This window comes from Capra hircus, chromosome 9 (genome assembly GCF_001704415.2).
Source record: "Capra hircus breed San Clemente chromosome 9, ASM170441v1, whole genome shotgun sequence".
Taxonomy (NCBI): Eukaryota; Metazoa; Chordata; class Mammalia; order Artiodactyla; family Bovidae; genus Capra; species Capra hircus.
This window is the reverse complement of record NC_030816.1, coordinates 9,468,748-9,494,085: the sequence shown is the minus strand read 5'-3', so window position 1 is coordinate 9,494,085 and position 25,338 is coordinate 9,468,748. Positions and strand designations below refer to the sequence as shown.

The 25,338-nt window shown below is 38.3% G+C and overlaps 1 long non-coding RNA gene across 2 annotated transcripts in view; it reads left to right on the top strand.

The window, feature by feature from the left end:
- The window catches only part of LOC108636716, a 74,248-nt gene extending 51,687 nt beyond the window's left edge, over positions 1-22,561 (top strand). Inside the window, exons 3-4 of one of the 2 annotated variants that reach the window (XR_001918511.1) lie at positions 16,008-16,162; positions 22,439-22,561. This is a non-coding gene — a long non-coding RNA (uncharacterized LOC108636716). Of the gene's footprint in view, positions 1-3,352; positions 3,697-16,007; positions 16,163-22,438 lie in introns of those variants that run through there. The other variant, XR_001918512.1, reaches the window with a different exon arrangement.

The following is a 25,338-nucleotide window of genomic DNA, read 5'->3' as shown; positions in this document are numbered from 1 at the left end:
AAAATACCCAGAGGAAAGGATAGAACAGTGAACCTATTCATTTGAAGAAGACCTAGCTTATTTGTTTGTAATTATTGTCTTTTCAAAAGAAATTGTAATAAAAATTTAATTCAGTAGTGTTACCTAATACTCTTTTTCTAATGTAAATTAATTCAACTTTGAAGTTGACATTGAAGATTTTCCATTTCTCTAGTCCTTGCCCAAACTGGGTTCTAAACCAAAACTGGAATTCAGCCCAGCAATGGGAGCAGTTGCAATTGTAGCTCTCATCCAAATTTAATTAATTTCAATTAAATTTGATACAGTTCAATAAATGTTTACTAATGTGCCTTTTTGTATGGAATTCACTTTGTCTTCCAAATAGAGCCATCTCCAAAGCCAGAAATTTTTCTTAAAAATTTTCTAATTCTGGCACATTGATAGGCAGTCTAGAGCATGTCCATGGCAGAGGTTCAGCAGATAGACCTGGGCCAAAGCTTAGATATATGACCCAGGTGTCTTTAATCTATTCTCCAAGTCATATCCGGTGAGCTAAAGGACGTAGGTCAATAAGTCGCCTGTAGCACTGCTTGAGATATTTAAAGCCAAAAAGTGAATATTTATCAGATTTGGTTTAGCTCCCCCATATAAAAATCCAGAAGAGAAGACTGAAAATATTGTGTATTTTGAAATAGAAATTTATCACATTACCTTGGCAGTGAAAAAAAAATGTTTAACTAGGGAAACAAAATCAAGCCAGCATCCAATCTTACGGCCTGAACAATGAGTGGATGTTATGTGTCTTCTGTAGTTAATAACAAATATTTTAATTCATTTAAAATGTTAGAATAAAGGAGTTGGGTACAAAGTGCATGTCAAAGGATACCTATTTTGAACTTGAACAAAAGCCTGCAGGAGAAATGTGTGACATAAAGAAACACTTGAACCCACAAAGTAGTGGTGTGATGACATTTGAAAAGGGGTAATGTTCAAAATAGTTTACAACTAGTCACTGACCACTAAGTGTTTAATAATCAGACTGGATGCCACCTATCAACTCACTGACCACTAAGTGTTTAATAATCAGACTGGATGCCACCTTTCAACAAACAATAGGGCTTTGCTGGTGCAAGCAGTTAAGTGTAAAGGTTTCTGATTCTCTTGGCACCCTCCACAGTACAGGTAATCACTAAAATTGTTGCGTAACTTCTAAGCTTTACCATAAGGAACTGGAAATCTTCTTTAAGAAAATAACAAGTAGGGTGAATAAATTGAGTTTATTCATTATGTGATAGATAAGTAATTTTGAAGGGTATAAGTGCTTCTAGGCCCTGTCCTGAGAACTGGGGATGAAATGGTGAATTAAACAGACAGAAGCCCTGTTTTCATGGAAATTACTGTTTCCGTCAGTTTATTAAATCAGCTCAAATGAGAGAAATCTAGTTTCCTCCCTGGAGAAGGAAATGGCAACCCACTCCAGTAATCTTACCTGGAAAATCTCATGGATGGAGGAGCCTGGAAGGCTACAGCCCATGGCGTCGCAAAGAGTTGGACACGAATGAGCGACTTCACTTTCACTTTTAAAAATGGAATTAAAATATTTTGTTATTAAATATAGAAAACACATTAAAAACTGAGAATTGTATAACACGTTTGTCAACTACTCAGCTTGACAAATCCTATCATTTGGTTTCTTCTCCAATTTTCTTTTGTAGATAATTAAAATGACAAATTGCTAAGTTTTGACATATGCAAACATTCTTGAAACCATCATTCAAGAAAAGTAATGAATTCATCACCCTCAAAAGTTTTCTCATGACTTTTTGTAATCTATCTACATGTCCCCCCCACTCCAAGTCATGCCCAGGCAGCCACTGATTTGATTTCTGTCACTATAGATTACTTCGAATTTTCTAGAATTTAATATAAATGGAATTATGTAGTATGTGCTCTTTTTTCATCTGCCTTTTTTTCACCCAGCATAATTAATTTATGATTTATGCATGTTATGAGTGTCAGAAATTCGTATTCATTCCTTTGCTAAGTAGTAGTCTGTGATATGGATATAGGAAAATTTATTTATCCCTTTACCTACTGATGGACATTTGGACTTTTTCCAGTTTGGGGCTATCACATATGAAGCTGTGATAAACATTCACATTTGAGTCTGTGGGCATATACGTTCATTTCTCTTGGGCAAATATCAAGAGGTGGGATTAGGTCATATGGTAGATTCATTTTTAACTTTATCAGGAATGCCAAACTGGGTTTCTAAAGTGATTATGCCATTTTACATTACTTCCCATTAGTGAAAAAGTGTTTGCTCTGTGATAGCGAAGAAGAGTTCCAGTTGCTCCACATACTTCCAATACTTAATATCATTAGATTTTTAAATCTTAGATATACTAAATTGTGTGTAGTGGTATCTAATTTTGCTTTTAATTTTTCAGTGATGTTGAGCACCTTTTAATGTGTGTGTTTGTTATCTGTATTTTCTTTTTTTCATGAAGCATCTGATCAATTGATTTGTCCATTTTTTTAATTGAGTCATTTGTCTTCTTACAGCTGAGTTTTAAGAGTCCTTTATATATGTATTCTAGCTACAAGGAAATAATAATAGAGTTCTACTCCTAGATAAACATAGTTGAAACTCCTAATGTAAGGAAATAATAAAGATTCTGCAGTTATTGAAGCAAAATTGGCCCTTGTCAAGAGAATAAAAAGTTAACTGATTTTAGATTTTTTTCTGCTCTATTAGATAATAGAAGAATTTGGAGCTCTATGAATAGACTGAGTTTTTAAAAAAATAATTTCTTTTTTTGAATATATAATGCATTTAAGCTGTTGAAAATTCAAAAGTGGAAGAAAGTTTATAAAAGGAAAACCTCCTTTCACTCCTGTCCTTGACTTTCCATTCACCTTCTCCACAGACAACCAGCTTTTATCAGGTTTCTGTATGTATCTTGCCAGGTAGATCTTATGCAAGTGTATGCAAATTCCACTTCACAAATTTCCATTCACAAAATGAACACTGCACATTGTTCTGAACCACATTTAACTGAACCATGAGACTCGGAGATTCCACATTATTTGGGTATTAAAGAATTCTTTGATGGGCAGACAGTATTCACTGGACAGTGTAATTAGCTGCCTCACTTGCTGTCTAATAAACCACTGAAACTCACTGAATTTAAAAAAAGACACTGAATAAATCACTGAAAATTCAGTGGCTTAAAACAATTCTTTATAAGCAAAGCTTATGCATCTGTATGTTGGCTGAGGATTAGATGGTTTGGCTTGGACTTGGTTGGCAAACTTGGCTAAGCTGGGCTGGCTCACACTTCTGCGAATTGATTGGTGGGTTCTATTTTAGGTTGGGCTTGACTGAACTACCTTATCTGAAGACAGTGCTGTTCCAAATGGCTGTTACGTTCTTCCAAGACCAGTGGAATAGCAGCCGAGGCAATAGAAGCGCAGGAGGGAGCAAGCCTAATCCATGCCTTTCAAGATACTGCGTCCATCACATCTGTCACCGTGCTGTCAGCCAGGGCACATCACATGCTGCAGCTGATGCACCACAGTTTATTTCAACAACCTCCCATTAAGAGATTATTAGCTTTTCGCTGTTACAAGCAATGCAGCGATGACTAAATACACGTCATCTTTCGTATATACCAGTATCTCTTTGAGTAAATGCTGAGACGTGAACTTCAAAATTAAAAGGTGAGCTTTTGTAATTTTGATAGGTGTTGAGAAGCACTGTTTAGAGATTATTGTAACTGTATATTCCCATCAACAATATTGGGGGTATGTTATCATTTTTTATTTTTACCAATCTTGCACATGAAAATGTTATTTTTGCATAGCTCTAACTTGTATTTTTTAATTATAAGTGAGGTTGACAATCTTTTCATATGTTTAAAAACAATTTATATTTCCTGCTGTTCATATCTTTTGCCCATTTAGTTCCAATGGGTTTTTTAATTTTTTTCAATTGATCAATATATCTTAAAGAAACTAATACTTAACCTATTAAATTAGGGCACTCACACCCCCAAAAAAAGCTCCTATAATTAAAAACAACAAGCAGAACCATAGTCTAACCGGTTCACCAGGGAGTCAGTGAAAGAGAGAGCTAAGAAAAGCCCTCTTTGTCAAAACAAATCTTAGAGATGTTTTTAAATGAGATGGTGTTAATTTAATGTCTTACCTCAGGCTGCCAATGACATAAAGCCATATTGAAATGCCATAAACTGAGTGACTTAAACATTTTTTCTCACAGTTCTAGAGTCTGCTGCTGCTACTGCTAAATCGCTTCAGTTGTGTCCGACTCTGTGCGACCCCATAGACGGCAGCCCACCAGGCTCCGCCATCCCTGGGATTCTCCAGGCAAGAACACTGGAGTGGGTTGCCATTTCCTTCTCCAGTGCATGAAAGTGAAAGTGAAAGTTCTAGAGCCTAGAAAAGTCCAAAATCTAGGTATTGGCGGGGTGGGTAACAGTCTGAGGCCTCTTATCTTGGCTTGTAGGCAGCTATCACCTTGCCTCGTGCTCATACAACCTCTGTGTGTATGGCCAAGAAAGGAAGCTCTGGTGTTTCTTCTTCTGGTAAGAATTCTAACCTCATGGGAGCCTCCCATTAATGACTTCATCTAAACCTAATTACCTCCAGGGGCCTCGCCTTCTAACATAAGCACATTGGGCACTAACATATGAGTAAAGAAGTGGGTGGATGGAGCCACACAATAATCAATCTTTTATTTCAAACTTAACTTTTCAATAAACAAAATAATTCATTCTAGTTATAAGATGGTATAAATGAATATGTCTTCATATTTCTTTTCTTAACTAATTTAAAGTACAATTGTATATTTTGCTTGTAATTGTACTGTTGGACCAGAACATATAGAAATGTAATATATTTGACAATAACAACATCAAGAAGACAGATGAGAGCAAAGCTGTGTTGTACTAAGGAAAGGACCCCTAATGGTAGCTTGAATCCTTAGAACATACATAGGGAACCAAAATCAGTAAATAGAAAGGTTACTCTAACAAACTCTAATAAACTTGTTCCCATCTTTTCTCAGCCTGTTTAATACATATAAAATTATATAAGATAGTACTATTGGCGGATTAATAGCATATATACATGTGACATGTATAATAATGATAGTGAGAAAGGGGAAAGAGAATAACACTTCATGGAAGTAATGTTTCTATATCACACTGTAGTTAAGAATGTTTAAATCTGAAATAGATTCTGATAATATGTACATACTAACCCCTAGAGCAATCACTAACAAAATAAGTTTTAAAATAGTGAAAAAGTAATCATAGTAATTAACGTACTACTCTAGAAAATATTCACTTAATTCAAAATAGAGCAGTAGGAGAAACAGAAAAAAAAGACATTAGTTCAGTTCAGTTCAGTCGCTCAGTCGCGTCCAACTCTTTGCGACCCCATGGACTGCAGCACGCCAGGCCTCTGTGTCCATTACCAACTCCCGGAGTTTACTCAAACTCATGTCTACGGAGTCAGTGATGCCACCCAACCATCTCATCCTCTGTTGTCCCCTTCTCCTCTCGCCTTCAATCTTTCCCAGCATCAGGGTCTTTTCAAATGAGTCAGTTCTTCGCATCAGGTAGACAATGTATTGGAGTTTCAGCTTCAACATCAGTCCTTCCAATGAATATTCAGGACTAATTTCCTTTAGGATGGACTGGTTGGATCTCCTTGCGGTCCAAGGGACTCTCAAGAGTCTTCTCCAACACCACAGTTCAAAAGCATCAGTTCTTCGGTGTTCAGCTTTCTTTATAGTCCAACTCTCACATCCATACATGACCACTGGAAAAACCATAGCTTTGACTAGACGGACCTTAGACAGTCATTACATTAGACAGTAGAAAATAAAAATTTAAATGACAGACATAAATCCAGCTATATCAATATAAATGCAAATGGTTAAATAATCCAATCAATAGGCAGAAATTGTCAAATTGGATAGGAAACATGATTCAACTATTTACTCTCTACAGAAGAAGCTTCTTAGGTTCAAAGATACAAATAGATTGAAAGTAAAAGAATGGAAAAAGATAAAATCATGTAAATAGCAACCAAAGAAAGCGAGAATGACTACAATAATATCAAATATAATAGACTTTAAAATGAAAAGAAAATGGTACTAGAGATAAAGTGGGCAATTTATAATGAAAGAGTCAAACTATCAGAATGTTATCATAACTATAGACCTATACGCCTGCAACATCAGAGCTCAGAAATACATGAAATAAAAACAAACAGAAATGTAAGGAAAAATAGACAATTTGGCAAAAACAGTTCACGAGTTCACTACTTTCCCCCATAATGGATAGAACATCAAAGTAGACTATCAACAAAGTAAATGGAAATCTTGAACATTATAAGCAAAACAGTCTGATGGACATCTATAGCAAATTCCACCCAACAACGTCAGAATACACATTTGTCTGAGTATATGCTCAGGATAGACTATGCTAGGGTATAAAAAAGTCCTCAATAAATTTAAAGGGATTGAAATTATAGAAAGTATATCACAGTGGAAATTAGAAATTAGTAACAAAAAGAAATTTGGGATATTCACAAATAAGGAGGAATTCAACCAGTACACTACTAAATAACCAATGGGTCAAAGAGGAAGTCAAAAGAAAAATTAGAAAATATTTTAGAATGAATGAGTGAAAATGAAAATATAATATACTAAAATGTATGAGAGGTAATTTAAGCCATTCTCATATGCATGCATGTTAGTCACTCAGTTCTGTCAAACTCTTTGTGACCCCATGGACTATAGCCCACCAGAGTACCCTGTCTGTGGAATTCTCCAGGCAAGAATACTGGGCTGGGTTGCCATTCCCTTCTCCAGGTATCTTCCCAACCCAGGGGTTGAACCCACGTCTGCATTGCAGGTGGATTCTTTACCACCTGAGCTACCAGGGAAGCTAAGAAATTCTTAGGGAGAAATTTATAGTTGTAAACACCTACTTGTGATCACATTACTTCATGGTAGATAGATGGAGAAACAATGGAAACAGTGACAGATTTTATTTTCTTGGGCTCCAAAATTACTGTAGATGGTAACTGCAGCCATGAAATTAAAAGACACTTGCTCCTTGGAAGAAAAGCTATGACAAACCTAGGCAGCATATTAAAAAACAGACATCACTTTACCAACAAAGGTATGTATATTCAAAGCTATGGTTTTTCCAGTAGTCATGTATGGATGTGAGAGTTGGACCATAAAGAAGGCTGAGCACCTAAGAACTGATGCTTTTGAACTGTGGTGCTGGAGAAGACTCTTGAGAGTCCGTTATACTGCAAGGAGATCCAACCAGTCAATCCTGAAGGAAATCAACCTTACATAGTCATTGGAAGGACTGTTGCTGAAGCTGAAGTTCCAATACGTTGGCCACCTGATATAAAGAGCAGATTCACTGGAAAAGAGCCTAATGCTGGGAAAGATTGAGGCGAGGAGGAGAAGGGGACAACAAAGGATGAGATGGTTGGGTGGCATCACTGACTTGATGGACATGAGTTTGATCAAACTCCAGGAGATAGCGAAGGACAGGGAAGCCTGGCGTGCTGCAGTTCATGGGTTCTCAAAGAGTCAGATACAACTTAGCAACTGAACAACAACAAATACCTGCATGAGGGGGAAAAAAGAAACAATCTCAAACAATGATTAAACATTTCACTTAAGATACTGGGAGGACTTCTGCAGTGGCCCAGTGGCTAAGACATCGTGCTCCCAATACAGGGAGCCTCAGTTTGATCACTAGTTCCCATGTGCTGCAACTAAGACCTGGCACAGCCGATTGAATAAAAATAAATATATATTTTTTAAAGGTACTGGAAAAGGAGGATCAAATTAAATCCAAAGCAAGGATAAGGGAGAAATAATAATGATTAGAACTGAAGTAAATGAAATGGATAAAATAATAAAGAAAATCAATAAAAGCTAAAGTTAGTTCTTCAAGGTCAACAAAATTGATAAAACTTTAAAAAGACTCCAATTACTAAAATCAGAGATGAAAGAGAGCACACTATCACCAAACTTACAAAAGTAAAAAGAATTATGGAAGAATGCTATGAATAAGAGTGTACCAATTAAAGGAGGTAATTTGGATGAATGGAAAATTTTCTAGAAAGACATGTTACTAAAACTGCCTCAAAAAGAAGTAGAAAATCTGAATAGACTTCTAACATGTAAAGAGACTTCGTTAATAATCAAAAAACTTTTCACAAGGGAAAGCCAATGACCAGGCAACATCACAGGTAATTTATACCAAACACTTAAATAAGAGTTCTAATTTTTGATAAATTTTTCCAAATATAGGAAAGGTAACATTTCTTTTTAGTGAAGTGTTGTTGATTTGCAATGTTGTATTACGTGCACAGTAAAGTGATTCAGTTATATATATGTACACATACAAACACACACACATACTGTTTTTCAGATTCTTTTCCATTATAGATTATAAGATATTGAATATAGTACCCTGTGCTATATAGTAGGTCCTTGTTGGTTGTTTACCTCATATATAGTAGTATGTATTGTTAACCCCATATTCTTCATTTATCTTCCCTCTGCACCTTTCCCCTTTGGTAAGCACAAGTTTGTTTTCTATAACTGTTAGTCTGTTTCTATTTTGAAAATAAGTTCATTTGTATCATTGATTTTGATTCCACATATAAGTGGTATCATATGATACCTGTCTTTTCCTTTGTGACTTTACCTGGTATGGCAGTCTCTAGGTCCATCCATGTTGTGGCAGATAGCATTATTTCATTCCTTTTCATGGCTGAGTAATATTTTGTTGTATATATACCACAGCATCCTTATCCATTTATCTGCTGATGGACACGTCTTGGCTATTACAAATAGTGCTGCATTGAACATTGGGGTGCTTGTGTCTTTTCAAAGAAGAGTTTTCTTTAGCTATATGCCCAGGATTGAGATTGCAGGACCATATGATTAGGGATTATATTTTTAAGGAACCTCCATACTATTCTCCAAAGTGGCTGCATCAAGTCATGTTCCCACCAACCGTGCAGGAGGAAACCCTCATACATTGTTAGGTGGGAATGAGAATTGGTGCAGCCATTATGGAAAACAATATGGAGGTCCTTCAAAAAATTTTTTAAATTAAAAAAATTTTTAAACTTAAAAAATAAAATGATCCCACTACTCTTTTTCATATATAGTTGAAGAAAATGAAATCAGTATCTCAAAGAGATTTCTACACTCCCATGATCATCACAGCATTATTCACAAGTAGCCAAGATGTGAACAGTCTAACTGTTCATCAGCATATAAATAAACAGAATGTGGTATATGTACACAAGGGACTATTATTTGCCATAAAATGGAAATTCTGCCATTTGTGACAACATAGATACACCTGGGAGGGCATATGCTAAGTGAAATAAGCGAGACAAAAAAAGACAAATACTACATGGTATTGCTTATATAGGGAATAAAAAAGTTTGTATTTCATAGACCCAGAGAGTAGAATGTTGGTTTCCAGGGTCTGAGAGTGATGGAAATGAGATGTTATTCAAAGGGTACCAACTTACTGTTATAAGGTGAATACATTATGAGGATCCCAGCATGGTGAGTATGTGAATAGATCTTATAGACCACACACAAAAAAGTAATTACGTGAGTTGATGGATATGTTAATTAACTTGATTGTGGTAATGACTTCATGACATATGTATATAATCATCACATTGTATACTTTAAATATATATAATTTTATACCTCAATTATATCTCAGTAAAGCTAGTGGGGAAATCTACAAAATGCTGAAATATCTTAAGGAGATCCAAATAAGAGGATAGAAATCCCTTGCTCATAAAACTTAATAGTAAGATGACAGTATTCTACAGATTGATCTGCACATTCAAAACAGTCCCTATTAAATTCTCACTTGAGATTTTTACAAATCATTGACAAGTTGATCCTAAAAGCATTTTACAAAATGCAAGAGACCCAGAATAGCCAAAATGACCTTGAGAAAGAACAAAGTTGGAGGACTCATGCACCTGATAACTTCAAGTAGTATCATACAACTGCATTAATCAAGACAGTGTGGTGTGCGGACACAGAAGACAGACCTGTAGTTGCCAAGGAGAGTGGGGAAGGGACAGTGGGAGTTTGGGATTAGCAAATACAACCTACAGAACGGATGAACAACAAGGGTCCTGCTGTATAGCACAGGGAACCATATTCAATATCCTGTGATAAAGCATAATGGAAAAGGATATAAAAAAGAATGTGTGTGTGCATCCAAATCACTTTGCTGTTCAGCAGAAATTAACACAACATTGTAAATCAACTATACTCCAATAAAAAGAAAAAGAGAGAGTGGTGATTTCATGAGGATAGATTTATAGATCAGTAAAATAGAACTGAGAGTCCGTATATAAACCCTCACCTTTAAGTTTGGTTGGTTTTTGACAAGGGTGCCAAGACCATTCAAAGGGAAAGAATTGTCTTTCAACAGATGGTACTGGTACAACTAGATAGCCACATGTAAATGAATTGAAGTTGGTTTCCCTCTTTACCTATATACAAAAAAAATTTAACTCCAAATAGATCACAGAAGTAAATGTAAGAGGTTAAACTAAAAAACTCTTAGAAAAAAACATAGGAATAAATCTTTGTATCATTGGGTTAGGGGAAGTCTTTTAGATATGACACCAAAAGCACCAACAATATTAATAACAAAAAAAGTCTATCCATCAAATTTCATCAAAACTAAAAACTTTTATGATTCAAAGAACACTATCAATAAATGAGACAATAACTCCCAGAATGGAAGAAAATGTATATAAATCATATATCTGATAACAGATTTATATCTGGAATATGATAAATGGCCAAAATATCTGAATTGACATTCCTCCAAAGAAGATATACAGATAACCAATAAGTCCTTGAGAAGAGGCTCAATATCATTAGCTATTAGGAAAATGCGAAATAAAACCACAGTGAGATAATGCTTCCAGCCCACTAGGATGACTATAATCAGAAAGACAAGTAATGACAAGCGTTGGTGAGGATTTAGAGAAACTGGAGTCCGTGGGCACTGCTGGTGGGAACGTTAAATGATGCAGCTGCTGTGGAAAACAGTTTGGCAGCTCCTCAAAATGTTAAGTAAAAGGTTATCACATGACTCAGCAATTGCACCCTTAGGTAAATATCCAAGAGAAAGGAATACATATGTCCCCATGAAAATTCATAAATGACTGTTCATAGCAGCGTTAGGCATACTAGCCAAAAAGTGTTTTCACACTTTGAACAGTGTTTGGACATTGTTCCCAAATCTTTAACAACTGATAAATTATTAAAAAAAAAATATTGTAGGAGTGTGAAAAGTAAAAGTCATATTTCTTTATAATAATGTCAATATTTTCATGGTACATTATTTGACAATAAAAATGTCAATAAGTGATATATTATTTGACAATAAAAATGAAATACTAATATATGCTATAATATGAATGAATCATAAATATCATGCTATATAAAAAAGGCAGTCGAAAGGGGTCACACATTGTATGATTCCATTTTTATGAACTATCAAGTGTAGGCAAGTCTATAGAGACAAGTAGCTGAGTGGTTGGCCAAGGCTGGAGCTGGTAGTGGGGGAAATAGGGAGTGTCTGCTAATGCATACGGATTCCTTTGGGGAAGTGATGGAAATGTTCCAAAATTGATTTGATTTTGGTGATGGCTTCATAACTCTGTGAGTATCCACAAAAATTAATTTAGTATTTAAATAGATTATTTAGTATGTAAATTATATCTCAAAACTGTTAATAGCAAAATTTTTTTATTAAAAAGAAACACCATTGGGCAAGTAAGTTTCAGACATGATAATGACCATAAGTAAGAGAGTCCTGGGAGAAATCTGTGGAAGTGTTGAACTTCCAGTCTCACAGATGAAAGAACCTGATGTGAATCCGTTTCATATAGAGAGTAGAAATACGTGTACCGAGCCCAGTACTTGCAGTCTGTCTGCTTTCTGACTCGCCCTTCACACTATCACAGGTGAGGTCTTTCTAAAGGCAAAATTCTGAGCAGTTCATTCCCTGCTCAGTGCCCTAATGGTAGCTCCTTACCTCCAGAGTAAGATAATGGGCCTTTAGTATAATAAGCCTCTCACACCACTTGCCTGAAACTACTCCATGTATTCCATTCTCCTGCAATACCATTCAGTTTATGGTTCCCTAAACCTGTCATATTTTTTTTCTTTCTATTTTCTGAGCATTCAACACTCTGCTCAGAGGACTTTCCACACACACATTTCTACACCTGCCTGGTAAACTCAGATTTATTCTCTCATGCTTGGCTTAACATCAGCTTCTTGACACATGTTGGCCTCAAATAGCATGTACTGACCCCTCCTCTGCAACACCCATGCAAGTTATGCCTCCTCGTGTGTGATAATTATTTGTTTACATGGTTGAATTTTACATCAGACTATAGTCCTTCCTTCTTTGTATCTTCAGTGTCAAGGAAAGCATTTATTGAAGGACTGGATGGATGGATGGATAAATTACAAACTAATTACAAGTTCTCAATCATCTACTTTAATCTTAGTGTAGTTTGAAGTACCTAAATGATAAATCTGATGGCTTCCTAACTAATAGGACTTTTAGAATGATTTTTTAAGTTTTCAGAAAAAGCTTTAGAGATTATATAACATCGCTTTTCATGCAAACTGGTCTTTCTCTTACTCTTTTTCCTAAAGGAAAAAAAGTACTCCATGGGGAAAAAAAAAGTTAAAAAATAATAATAGACTTCCCATGATATACATTCACTATTGCAATAGTCATTGTTCAAACAATGGAATTTAGCTTGATACTTCCATATTTGGGTGTTAGGAGAAGTTTTTTTTTAATATTTTTATTTATTTATTTTTGGCTGCTCTGGGTCTTGTTGCTTTCCGTGGGCTTTCTCTAGCTGCAGTGAGTGGGGGTGGCTATTCCTCCCCGCAGAGTGCAGGCTTCTCGATGCAACGGCTCCTCTGGAAGCAGAGCGCAGGCTCCAGGCATGCAGGCTTCAGTAGCTGTAGCTTACAGGCTCTAGGGAGCAGACTCCGTATTCGTGGTGACTCTGGACTTAGTTGCTTTGCGGAGTGTGGAATCTGCCCGAACCAGGGGTCGAACCCCTGTCCTCTGCACTGGCTGGCGGATTCTTATCCACCGCGCCACCAGGGAAGTCACTTATCAGGTTCACATAAAGAAAATATATTAAATTGTAATTATATATAATTAAATAAAATATAACTATGCATGAAAGTAAAAGTGTAAGTCACTCAGTCGTGTCCAACTCTTTCTGACCCCATGGACTGTAGCCCACCAGGCTCCTCTGTCCATGGAATTCTCCAGACAGGAATACTGGAGTGGGTTTCCATTCCCTTAGCTATAGGGGATCTTCCTGACCCAGGGATTGAACCCGGGTCTCCTGTGTTGCAGGTGGACTCCTTACCATCTGAGCTGCAAGCTCCATAACCTTGTATAATTATATGTAAATACTAATTTGGAGATTGTGACTGAAATGTGTTTTCAAAGAGTTGTCTAAGACAATGTGGACAATGTAACAAATGGATGTTATCACAGGCAACTCATTATAACAATTCTTTCAGTCTTTGGACAGAATGAAAAAATATGCTTAGTGATCACAAGTTGTATCCAATGCGAAAAGTACTGAGTTCCTACTTATTTGAGCATGAAATATTTACAATAATTCTCAATGGTTTAGCTGAATTTGGTTTTCTATTAAAATATCTGCTATAGACTCTTTCATGTGCATAATTTCATTAAAAATTGACTTTTGGTTAAGAAAAAAGACACCTAACATTTCTATTTTATGATAAAATCTTTGTTGAGAAAAACGTTTTCATGTTGAAGAAAACTCAACAATAGTTTTGTCAATACAAATAATGCACAATTTTTGTTTCCAGTGTTCCTTTTGTATACCTAAAATTTTGTGGCTTAAAAGCAGACCACATGATGTTAGATTTTTTTATAATTAAGAATTAGAGAAGGACTTTGCTTTTCCTCTTGAGAGCATTTTTAGAGACCAGTGCAGTTATCACTGAGTTAAAGGCCCATCTGGGACCTGTCTGTCTTTTCTAAGCCCAAGTCTGCTTATTATTAAACTTCAACTAGCGGGCTGGCAAGTGGGCCAGCAAGTAGGCCACATTTAATGAAATTTCCAGGACATTTGGGCGAGGCTTAGCTATTAATATTACCATAAGAAATAATAAATCGCTTGGTGCAGAAATAATTTTTCTATCTTAGAATTTTCACAGCCCATGGTATTTTTTTTGTGTGGATCTTATCACTTTCCACCTTGCTTTATGGTTGCTTATATGCCATGCTCACTCCTTCTAATGCATTGTAAGTAAGAGACTGACTTTCACTCAACTTTTTATAACTCATACCACTTTTTACAGAGATTTAGCATATAGGACTTACCTAATCAATTCCATTAGAATGTCAGATTATTCAATTAATTTCTCTTAAATTCAAGTGTAGAATTGTGACAATGCCAAAAATGTGTTTAGAGAAAGTTTTAATTTCACCGTGATTATATACATCAATGACATAATTGAAACTTAGATCAACATAATATTGATCTATGTTGTCCTATAGATCAACAAATATGTAAATAAGGTATCATCGTCTTCCTCTAGTTCATTTTCTTGAAGAGTCAGCAGCTCCCTGCAATACTTCTTGTAAGAGGGCTCCTTGATGTTTCAGCGCCCTCCAGAGGTCTCCAGAATATTCTGACACTTGTCCTTGAAGAGTATGCAGAAACCCACAATTTTGCATTGGAAGCACAAAGGCTGCTGGAGCCTGCAACACCTGGCAGGCTCCCAAGAGACAGACGAGATAATCTTCTAAATGTGGAAAGGAAATATTGCATGTGTGCTAAGTCGCTTCAGTCATGCCCAACTCTTTGCGATCCCATGGACTGCAACCTGCCAGGCTCTTCTGTCCATGGGATTCTCCAGGCAGGAATACTAGAGTGAGTTGCCATGCCCTCCTCCAGGGAATCTTCCCAACTCAGGTATTGAACCCGTGTCTCTTTCTGTCTCCTGCATTGTAGGTGGGTTCTTTACCACTAACACCACCTGGGAAGCCCCAAAATGTTAAAGAAATTATGCTTTCCTGCTAATGGTTAATACATGATTGCCAAAATGTGGTACTCAATACATCCTGAGGAAAGAAAGGAAGAAATAGATGCTGGTGCCCTCCTTTCTTAGTTTGCTTCATCAGAGTGTCCTGCTGCTGCTGCTAAGTCGCTTCAGTTGTGTCTGACTCTGTGCGACCCCATAGACGGCAGCCCACCAGGCTCCCCCACCCCTGGGATTCTCCAAGCAAGAACAATGGAGTGGGTTGCCATTTCCTTCTCCAATGCATGAAAGGGAAAAGTGAAAGTGAAGTCACTCAGTTGTGTCTGACTCTTGGCAACCCCATGGACTGCAGCCTACCAGGCTCCTCCATCCATGGGATTCTCCAGGCAAGAGTACTGGAGTGGGGTGCCATTGCCTTCTCTGTCAGAGTGTCCTAATCCTGACCTTAATCCTAACCTTCACCAGGTGGAGAAGGTTAGGATTTGGACTTCCCTGGTGGTTCAGACTGTAAAGCGTCTGCCTACAATGTGGGTGACCTGGGTTCCATCCCTGGGTCAGGAAGATCTCCTGGAGAAGGAAATGGCAACCCACTCCAGTATTCTTGCCTGGAAAATCCCATGGACAGAGGAACATGGTAGGCTACAGTCCATGGGGTCACAAAGAGTCGGACATGAGTGAGCAACTTCAGTTTCACCCGGTGTAGTGGAGACTGTAGATACCACGCCCCATACCTGCCAGATCTACCTGAATTCACCTTAGATGCAGTCGGCAGCAATCTAAAAACTTCCTACCTCTAGCACCACCAATGTCTCTCTTCTTCCTCCCGGTTCTCCAGCACCACAGGAGTTTGCTCTGCCAAAGACAGTGGCAACCCAGAAGTCAAGCAGACGGAAAGCCACCATCTGCTGAGGGACCTCCACCAACCCTCGGGGACTGGAAGCTGGTGTCTCAGTGCTGCAGCCACAATGCATCCAGGCACGGGCTTCTGAGGTATATCTCACCTGGCTTCTCTGAAGGTCACTATTGGGGTTGAGCCCAGAGCGGCCTCATTATCACACCCTGTATCTCACTGTGTTGCTCCCTCCCTGTGCTTCCAAGGGTCAGCTCCCCAGAAAGTGACCTGCACTTAGTCCTTCCCTTGAGGGAACCCAAGAAGTCAGGGAAATGAAAAGTACGTACTACATGCTCTAGTTAACTAGCACTCATATAATGGATACCCCTTTTGAAACGATTTTTCTTTTCTATTGGATGTTATATTTTCATTGGCTGGCTACAGCAGACTACTTTCTATTTCTGAAAGATTCCCTTTTAATTCAGTTTTTAATTGGAGTATAATTGCTTTACAGTGTTGCTTTCGTTTCTGCTGTACAATGGGAATCAGCTGTAAGTATACATATATCCCCTCTCTCTTGAGCTCCCACCCCTATTCCACGCCTGTAGGTCATCACAGGTCACAGAGCTCAGCTCCCTGTGCTCTACAGCGGCTTCCCACTTGTTGAAAAGATTTTGCAGGGAAATTTCATAATGAAAATACTGCTGATCTGTAAGAGCCAGTGAACAAGAAAATGACATTACTGACACTTTTCTGAATCTAAGAAAAAGCTCTCTGTCAGCCAAATTGCAGTATAAAAATAATGGCCGTCTAATCAGATCTAACAGGAAGTGGACAAAAGAATCAAAATTGTTAATGGAAAATAATAGGGATCTCAGTCTGATGCACAGAAGCAGAACAAGGGGAAACATAAGGAAGTACAATGGGCTTCCCTGGTGGCTCAGTGGGAAAGAGTCCACCCGCCAAGCAGGAGGCATGGATTCAATCCCTGGGTTGGGAAATCCCCAGGAGTAGGCACTATGGATCCACTCCAGTGTTCTTGCCTGGGAAATCCCATGGACAGAGGAGCCTGGAGTCTACAGTTCATGAAGTTACAAAAGAGTCGGACATGACTTAGCAACTAAAACAACAAGGAAGTACAATGGCTAACAACATGAATTCGAAGCCAGACTGTGATCTTATTCCAGCTCTGCCATTTATTAGCTCTATAATAAATTAGAGCAAGTCAGTTCCTCTCTCTGTTTCCCCATCTATAAAATGGGCATAATAATTGTACCTACTTCAGAAGAAATTTGTGACGATTAGCTAAGGTAATACAGCTAGAGTATTTAAAATCATGTCTGATGAGAGCAAGTTCTATGTAAATATTAGGATATTTACATAGAATATTTACATGTAGAATAATCTTCATGAAATGTTAAGTGTTGAATAGATGTTCATCTATCCCTGTGGCTCAGACAGTAAAGCGTCTGCCTGCAATGCGGGAAACCCAGGTTCGATCCCTGGGTCAGGAAGATCCCCTGGAGAAGAAAACGGCACCCCACTCCAGTCCTCTTGCCTGGAGAATTCCATGGATGGAAGAGCCTGGTGGGCTGCAGTCCATGGGATCACAAAGAGTCAGACACAAATGAGCGACTTCACTTTCACTTTTTTTCACTTTATCACTGAACAAATGCCTGATAATCTATATCTGTGTGCAAAATTGGGCTAGCTATTGTAGGGACTACTATGAAGTACAACACACAATACTTGACCTCAAAAGGGATAAGATAGGGTAAGAGTCTGAGTTAAAGCAGCAGGAATGGTAATGGAAATGAATGGACAAATGTTTTAATTAAAAACTCAGAATACACAGGATATAGTGACCAACTAAATGCAGATGTGAAAAAGAAATAAATGTAAAAAAAAAAAAAGAAAACTTTTCTGCCATCCTTCAGCTTGTATGTTAGATAATCTATGTTTTAAATTATGGAGGAAATGCAGAGGGAGAAACAGGCTTTAAAGGACACATAATGAAACTTGACTTGTGTATTTCTAGTACCTGTAAGTACAGATGAACCTGGAGTTCAGGAGAAAGGGACAGCGGAATTTGAACTGAGCTGATCATTGAGAACATAGGAGTCATTGAGATCACCCAAGGGAGACATTGAAAAGAAGGAAAATCCAACATTTTAGAGAGAATGGGAGGACAAATCAGAAAGTCATATAGTTAGAAATGTAGAAGCAACAGTTGTACATCATCATAGAAATGAAGGATGTAGAAAAGTCCAAAGTTCCAACAGTGGCAGCTGCTGGAAGAAAGAGTAGAATGAAGACTGACTGTAGACCCATGGACATGATGATTAGGCTATGATTGGTTGCAGGAAGTTGTTAGAGACAGTACACATTGCGCATTGCAACAGTGATATAGACAGCATCTCCAGGAGGAAACTAGAGTTGCTCTGTTGCCACCCACTCACTGTCTGAGTAAGCAACAAACGCTCTCTAAGCCTCTGTCTTCTCATCTGTATAAACAGAGCTGCTGATGATATCTACTGCGTTGGATGCTTGGAAGATTTAAATTGGATAATACATATAAGCTGCACAGTGCCTGGCACACATCATTCACTCAATGTATATTAGCTATTATTATTAATGATATATTGCAGTTAAAGAGAAAATGGGAAGTTAGGACATAAGGGCTTCTCAAGAAGTCTACCAGGAAGAGGAGGGACGTGAATCATTCACTAGAGTAGGAAATAGCGCCAAGAAGGAATTTTTTTAATTTTAGGATGGAGAGAGGCTTGTGCATGTTTTTAGGTGGAAGAGAAAGGGCCAGTAACTGAATAAAAATACTATTGTAAGAAGCGGAGAGTTCTTTACTTAGATAAGATAGTTTCATAACAGATGAATTTCACAAAGAGATAATATGACAAGTTCAATAAATCAGTAACAGAAAGTAATATTTGAGTTGAAACAACGATGGGTGAATCTAATTTATGAAAGCACCTGCAATTTGTTGGCTGTTCTCAGGCAAAGTAAGTTATTTCCTCCATGGAGCGCTTTCAGTTTTTCCATTTGTAATTCTTTACTGCTTCTGAAATGAATGTAACTTCTTCTGAAATGAACGAGAGTCTGGGCAGGTCTACCTAGATCACCTCCTTCCAACAGTTTTTCTAATCATGTGAGACTTGAAAAGAGAGACAGACAAATACATCTATCTCAACTAACCAGGCAGTCAATCCCCAAGTAGATCTCAGGTTTGGGAATTAGCATTAGTAAGACCCAGTGGAAAATAGTGACTACTTTGTTATCCATAAATATTCATCAAGGAAGTCAAATAGCCCCTGGCAGTAGATGGAGACCCGTAGACTCACATGATCAGAGAAGTGGGGAGAAGGGAAAGCGGAGGAGAATACAGAGCACTTTCATCTTGCTACACAGCTTGGTTCAAAAACAGGCGCTTCCAACATTATTATGTTTTAAAAAATGTGATGAACCATTCTGACTGCCAGATGCCATTTTGAGCTTTACCAGAATCATCAGCTTGCTGTGCTGAAAGTTTAGAAAAACTTAACAGCTACCTTTCCATGATCCATTTGACCCTGCACGCAAGTGAAGAAGATCCTTGTAACCCAGTTCCCTAGACCTCTCCAATCCCGGTAGTTCCTCTTTACAAAAGAGCTCCAGTCTCCTGGTCAGTGGAGAGAGTGATCGGGGCCATGTAACTGGCCAGCCTTTTCTCTCTCATCACGACAGCAATAACGCAGGACTCAGCTCACTTCAGTGAAAACGCCTTGGCTGAATTCTCACTTTCTTCTTGGCCAACTAGTGTTAGCAGGAAAAGAATCTAAGAAACCCATTCCCACTGAGTTGCTGATTTCTGATAATGGTTTATTATGATATCCCTTCAGGCTATTTACATTTGAGTAAGAGAAAGCTTTGATGCTGAAGGTAACAATTTAAGTACTTTGGAATGCTCTAGGGGAGACCTGTGAAGACTTAGGCCTCTTCCCAGCACTTTACCAATTATATCATATAAGCAGCCTACTCTTAGCTCCAATGATTCTTGGCAGGCAACATGGCTGAGGATACTAAGAATAATAGCCACGTGACCAGAGTCCCAATCCTAAACCCTTTCTGGAAAGAAAAGTCTTCATGATCTAGGAAATCAAGGTAAATTACCTCCTTCCTTTATGGGGCTGTCATCATGGATTAGCCGTGACAATCAAATGTATCTTGTACTGATTTTTTAAAATATGTCAGTTAAAACTATATATCCCCAACCATTATTCTGTTCTGAGAAAAGAAGAAAGAGGAAGACGAGGTTCACAGAAACTGTACTCCATAAAAGTAAATCCTCAGGCTGCCTTCAGGAGATAGAGAATTTTCACTGATGAAAAACTTAGCATATAAAAGTGCTGGGTAGATACTTATAAGTCAGGTAGTAACATCTGTGGAAAGGACAGTAGGCTAACTATTGTGGGCAAATATAAGGAGACAGTAAGAAACTTCTAAATACATGACAACAAATGTGAGAAACAGATATTACCTGGTGCAGCTGTGTGTGTGTGTGTGTGTGTGTGTGTGTGTGTGTGTTAGTGAGGACAGAGTGTGGATGAAGGGCATAATTAAGTAATCAAAGCAGGCAAAAACATAGAAATTCCTGTCTTTATGTAGGGCAATTACTCTCATAATTTTTTTTGTAATTTTATTCTCATATCTACCTTAAAATATTAAATATTAAATTTTATTTTAAAAATTAAACATTAAAGTACTAAAAACTCAAACAACAAGATTCTACTATAGCTCAGGGATATAGTCAATATCCTGTGATAAACCATAATGGAAAAGAATATATATATGTCTGTGTGTGTGTGTGTGTGAATATACATATAAAACTGAATCACTTTGCAGTATAGTAGAAATTAACACAATGTTGTAAATCAACTATATAACAATTTAAAAAAAGAAAAAAGAAAAAAAACTCCTGAAAATTCAAGTGCAGCAGAGATCCAGAGAAAAGAAAGGAGGCTTGTCTGAAAGGTCACACAGCAGGGGGACAGTTAGGGAGAGAGATGGGGGAGAAGTCAGGACAAAGCTATGCCATTTAGCATCATTATTGGCTTAAGCACCATTTTATTATACTCTCTGTTTGTGGAAACTTAAGGTTATTCAAGTCATAATAATTTCTTACTTGTTCATGTACAAAACATCTTATTCAGTTTAAGTATCCACCACTCCTGTGCGTTTATCTCAGGATAGTCTCACATTTGTTTGAAATGACATATATAATTATATATATATATAAACACACACACATACTATAGTATATAATGTATATAGTTATATGTTAATATATAGTTATTAATATAACTATACTATACTATTGTGTTGTGAGATTCACTCAGTCGTGTCCTACTCTTTGCAACCCCATAGACGGTAGCCCTCCAGGTTCCTCTGTTCATGGAATTCTCCAGGCAAGGAATACTGGAGGGGGTAGCCACTCCCTTCTACAGGAGATCTTCCAGACCCAGGGATTGAACTCAGGTCTCCTGTCTTGCAGACAGATTCTTTACCATCTGAGCCCCCAGGGAAGCTCTACTATACTATAGTATACTATATATATAATATATGTTAATATAGCTGTAAGTTATAATAAGTTATGTTATATAACTATATTAATATATATGTATATAGTTATTTGCTTTGTGTTATTTCTAATGACAAAATTAAACACTGAAATGTTCATCAGTAGAGAACTGAGTAAATAAATTCCCTGGAGGTCAAGTGATTAGGACTTGGTGCTTTCACTGCTGTGGCCTGGGTTCAATCCCTGGTCTGGAAACTGAAATCCCACAAACCATGCTGCATGGCCTAATGCATGAAATAAATGAAATTAAAAGTAAATCATTGTCCAGCCATGCAGTTAAATACTATGTACCTGTCAAATAGAATGAAGCATCTCTCCATGGATTTGGAAAGATCTAGGACTGTTGGGAAAAAGAGGTACAAACTGTGTGGCTTAAAACAATGGAAATGTATTGCTCACAGTTCTGGATGCTAGAAGTTCCAAAGTCAAGGTGCTGGCAGGGCCCTGCTCCCTCTGAAACTTAGAAAACGGCGCCTTGCCTGGTCTGGGCTTCTGGTGATCATTCGTAGCAAAGCCCTGGCATGCCTCAGCTTGCAGCTGCACCTCTCCATGCCTGCCTCTGGTGTCAGTCACTACATCACAGTGTCACCGTGCAAGTACGTCCTACTATAAGGACACCAGTCACACTGGATTAAGGGCTAATCTACTCCGCTGTGACCTCATCTCAACTTTATTTCCCAATAAGGTCACTTTCTAAGATACTGGGGGTTAGGAGTTCTGCATGTCTTTTTGGGGACCCAATTCAATCTATAAAAATCTCCAAGATATAAGTTAGGTTTTTACCTGATTTTCTCCAAACAAGGTACAGAGCAGAGGATACAGCACCTCTGTGTGGAAGAAGCGCACGCGTAGTGCCGCCCTCGGTTGCGTCCGCCTCTGTGACTCCATGGACTACAGCCGGCCAGGCTCTTCTGACCATGGGATCTTTCAGGCAAGAATACTGGAGCGGGCTGCCATGTCTTCCTCCAGGGGATCTTCCTGACCCAGGGATTGAACCTGGGTCTCTTAGGCCTCTGCCTTGGCAGGCAGATTCTTCACCGCGGGCGTCAGCTGGGAGGCCACCTCACTGTTATCCTCTATTCATTTCTGCTTTCTCCCCCAGTAGCTCTTATCAAAGGTTCTCTGACACAGGCTTTATTTCACTCGGGATCATTGAGATCCTGTGGGAGGACAGTCAGTCTGATATTCCAGAGAGTTTCAAGGCGAGGTAATGCTGAAGGATTAAGATCTAGAATAGAGTTGGCATGGGAGGAAAGAAACCTCCTCCTCAGGATGAAAAGGAGGTCTTTTCCAGGTCCAAAATTAGGAAGCCCGCTGTTGACACATGGGTGGAGGAGCCTGGCAGTCTATAGTCCGTGGGGTTGCAAAGAGTCAGGCACGACTGAGCAGCTTCACTTTCACTGTTGACAAAAAATGTTCTAAATTGTATTTTGATGCAATTTTCTCTGGAAGGAATAAATAGTATGCTGTCTAAATGGGATTGGTAAGAAATAAATTTGAGAAATACTTATCATGATCCCCCTCTAAAGGATTCACAATTCATATTAACATAGTTAAGACCCTAAGGAATCCTTAATGTAAAGAAATTTGTTGAACTTAAGAGTTTATAAAATGTTCTTGGCCCCACATGATTTTCTTAGAGTATTCTTGCAAATCTGAGATTCCAAGGAGCACAGTTTGGGAAAACTTACCATAAATATTTCTACATCTCATTCACCAAGAGTTTGGAGAGTCATTTGGGAAAAGGAAGTGTTTTAATAGAAATGAAGTCATCTGAGTGGATGAGATGGACTATTTCTGGGAGCATTCATTTATTTAACAAACATTTATTGAACACCATTTAGAACAATAAACTAGACTAAATATTTTTTCATAAAACATAAGGATTTTGTAGACTCCTTTATTAACATGAATCACTTTGTAATTAAAAAATTATAGACGTTTTCTGGTATATTCTCCTTTACAGAATATTCAGTTTGATTAATCCACACACTAGCTTCATTTCTTGTCTCAGAATGTACCAGATTAGGAGAACATGGAAGTGTTTATGTTTCAGGTGTACAGTACAGCAAATGTTTAGTTTTAGAATGTGCACCTGTGTGCTAAGTTGCTTGAGTCGTGTCCTACTCTTTTCAGCCCTACGGAAAGCCCGCTAGGCTCCTCTGTATATGAAATTCTCCAGGCAAGGATACTGGAGTGGGTTGCCATTTCCTCCTCCAGCAGCTCTTCCCAGCCCAGGGATCAAACCCATGTCTCTTACCTCTCCGGCATTGGCAGGCAAGTTCTTTACCACCAGCACCACCTGACTTACTTAAATGAATAAAATACAACAGCAGTGTTAATGGCAAATATAAATTATCTGAGGTCAGAACAAGACTTCTGATTAAACACAGCAAATTGAGCCTGTTTATTTCTGTACTCTCCTAAAGCTCATCAATGGCAGCAGTGGAATGAAAAAAGAAATAAACCCACTATGACAAAGGTAGGTAGTAATAGCAGCCAAGAGATAGCCACGTGGTTCTAGAAGGTGGAAAGTACACGACTGAATGGTGAGATTTAGCTCAGCAGAGAAACAGATGCCCAAATGCCTGCAGTGAGAGATGCTCCCCACCCCGCCCCACGAGAAGTGGACCAGCTGAACCATAAATACCATGAAGCTCCAAGATAGGAAGACACTGGTTATCCCTGAAGAACCAGGGTGTGGGATGGAGCTAAAAAGTAAAGAGTTGAATGACAGTAAGTGACAATAAGACTCCAGATGCCCTCTGCAGCCAGGAACATCAGGCATACCCCTCCAGCATCTGGGAGAAGGCAGGATGCAGCCCGATCCTGAGGCTACTAAAGCGTAGGCCTGGGGCTGCCCACACCCGGGTCCCTTCCAAGGACTTCTATGTAATTGTGCTTCATAATTTTATATTTGTCTGCAAGAGGGTCCTCCAAATGACGTAAGTTTGAGATCCCACAAAACCTACCTCCATCCTAAAGAGGGTAGAGAGATTGAACCCAGGAGACACCATTTTAAAAACAAGAGTTCAGTTTAGTAGCTCAGTCATGTCCGACTCTTTGCGACCCCATGGACTGCAGCACCCCAGGTTCCCTGTCCATCACCAACTCCTAGAGCCTACTCAAACGCATGTCCATCATGTCGGTGATGCCATCCAACCGTCTTATCCCCTGTTGTCCCCTTCTCCTCCCACCTTCGATCTTTCCCAGCATCAGGGTCTTTTCCAGTGAGTCGGTTCTTCACATCAGGTGGCCAAAGTATTAGAGTTTCAGCTTCAGCATCAGTCCTTCCAATGAATATTCAGGACTGATCTCCTTTAGGATGGACTTGCTGAATCTCCTTGCAGTCCAAGGGACTCTCAAGAGTCTTCTCCAACGCCACAGTTCAAAAGCATCAATTCTGCGGCACTCAGCTTTCTTTATAATTTTAACTATAGCTGATTTACTGTGTTTTAGGTATACAACAAAGTGATTCAGTTATGCATATACATATGATTTTTTTTCACTCTCTTTCAGATTCTTTTCTCTTATAGTTTATTACAAGATATTGAGTATATTTCCCTGTGCTACACAGTAGAGCCTTGTTGTTTATCTACTTTATAAGTAGTGTATGTATGTTAATCTCAGACTCCCAATTTATCCCTTCTCGCCCTTTCCCTTTTGGTAACTGTAAGCTTGTTTTCTATGTTTGTGAATTTG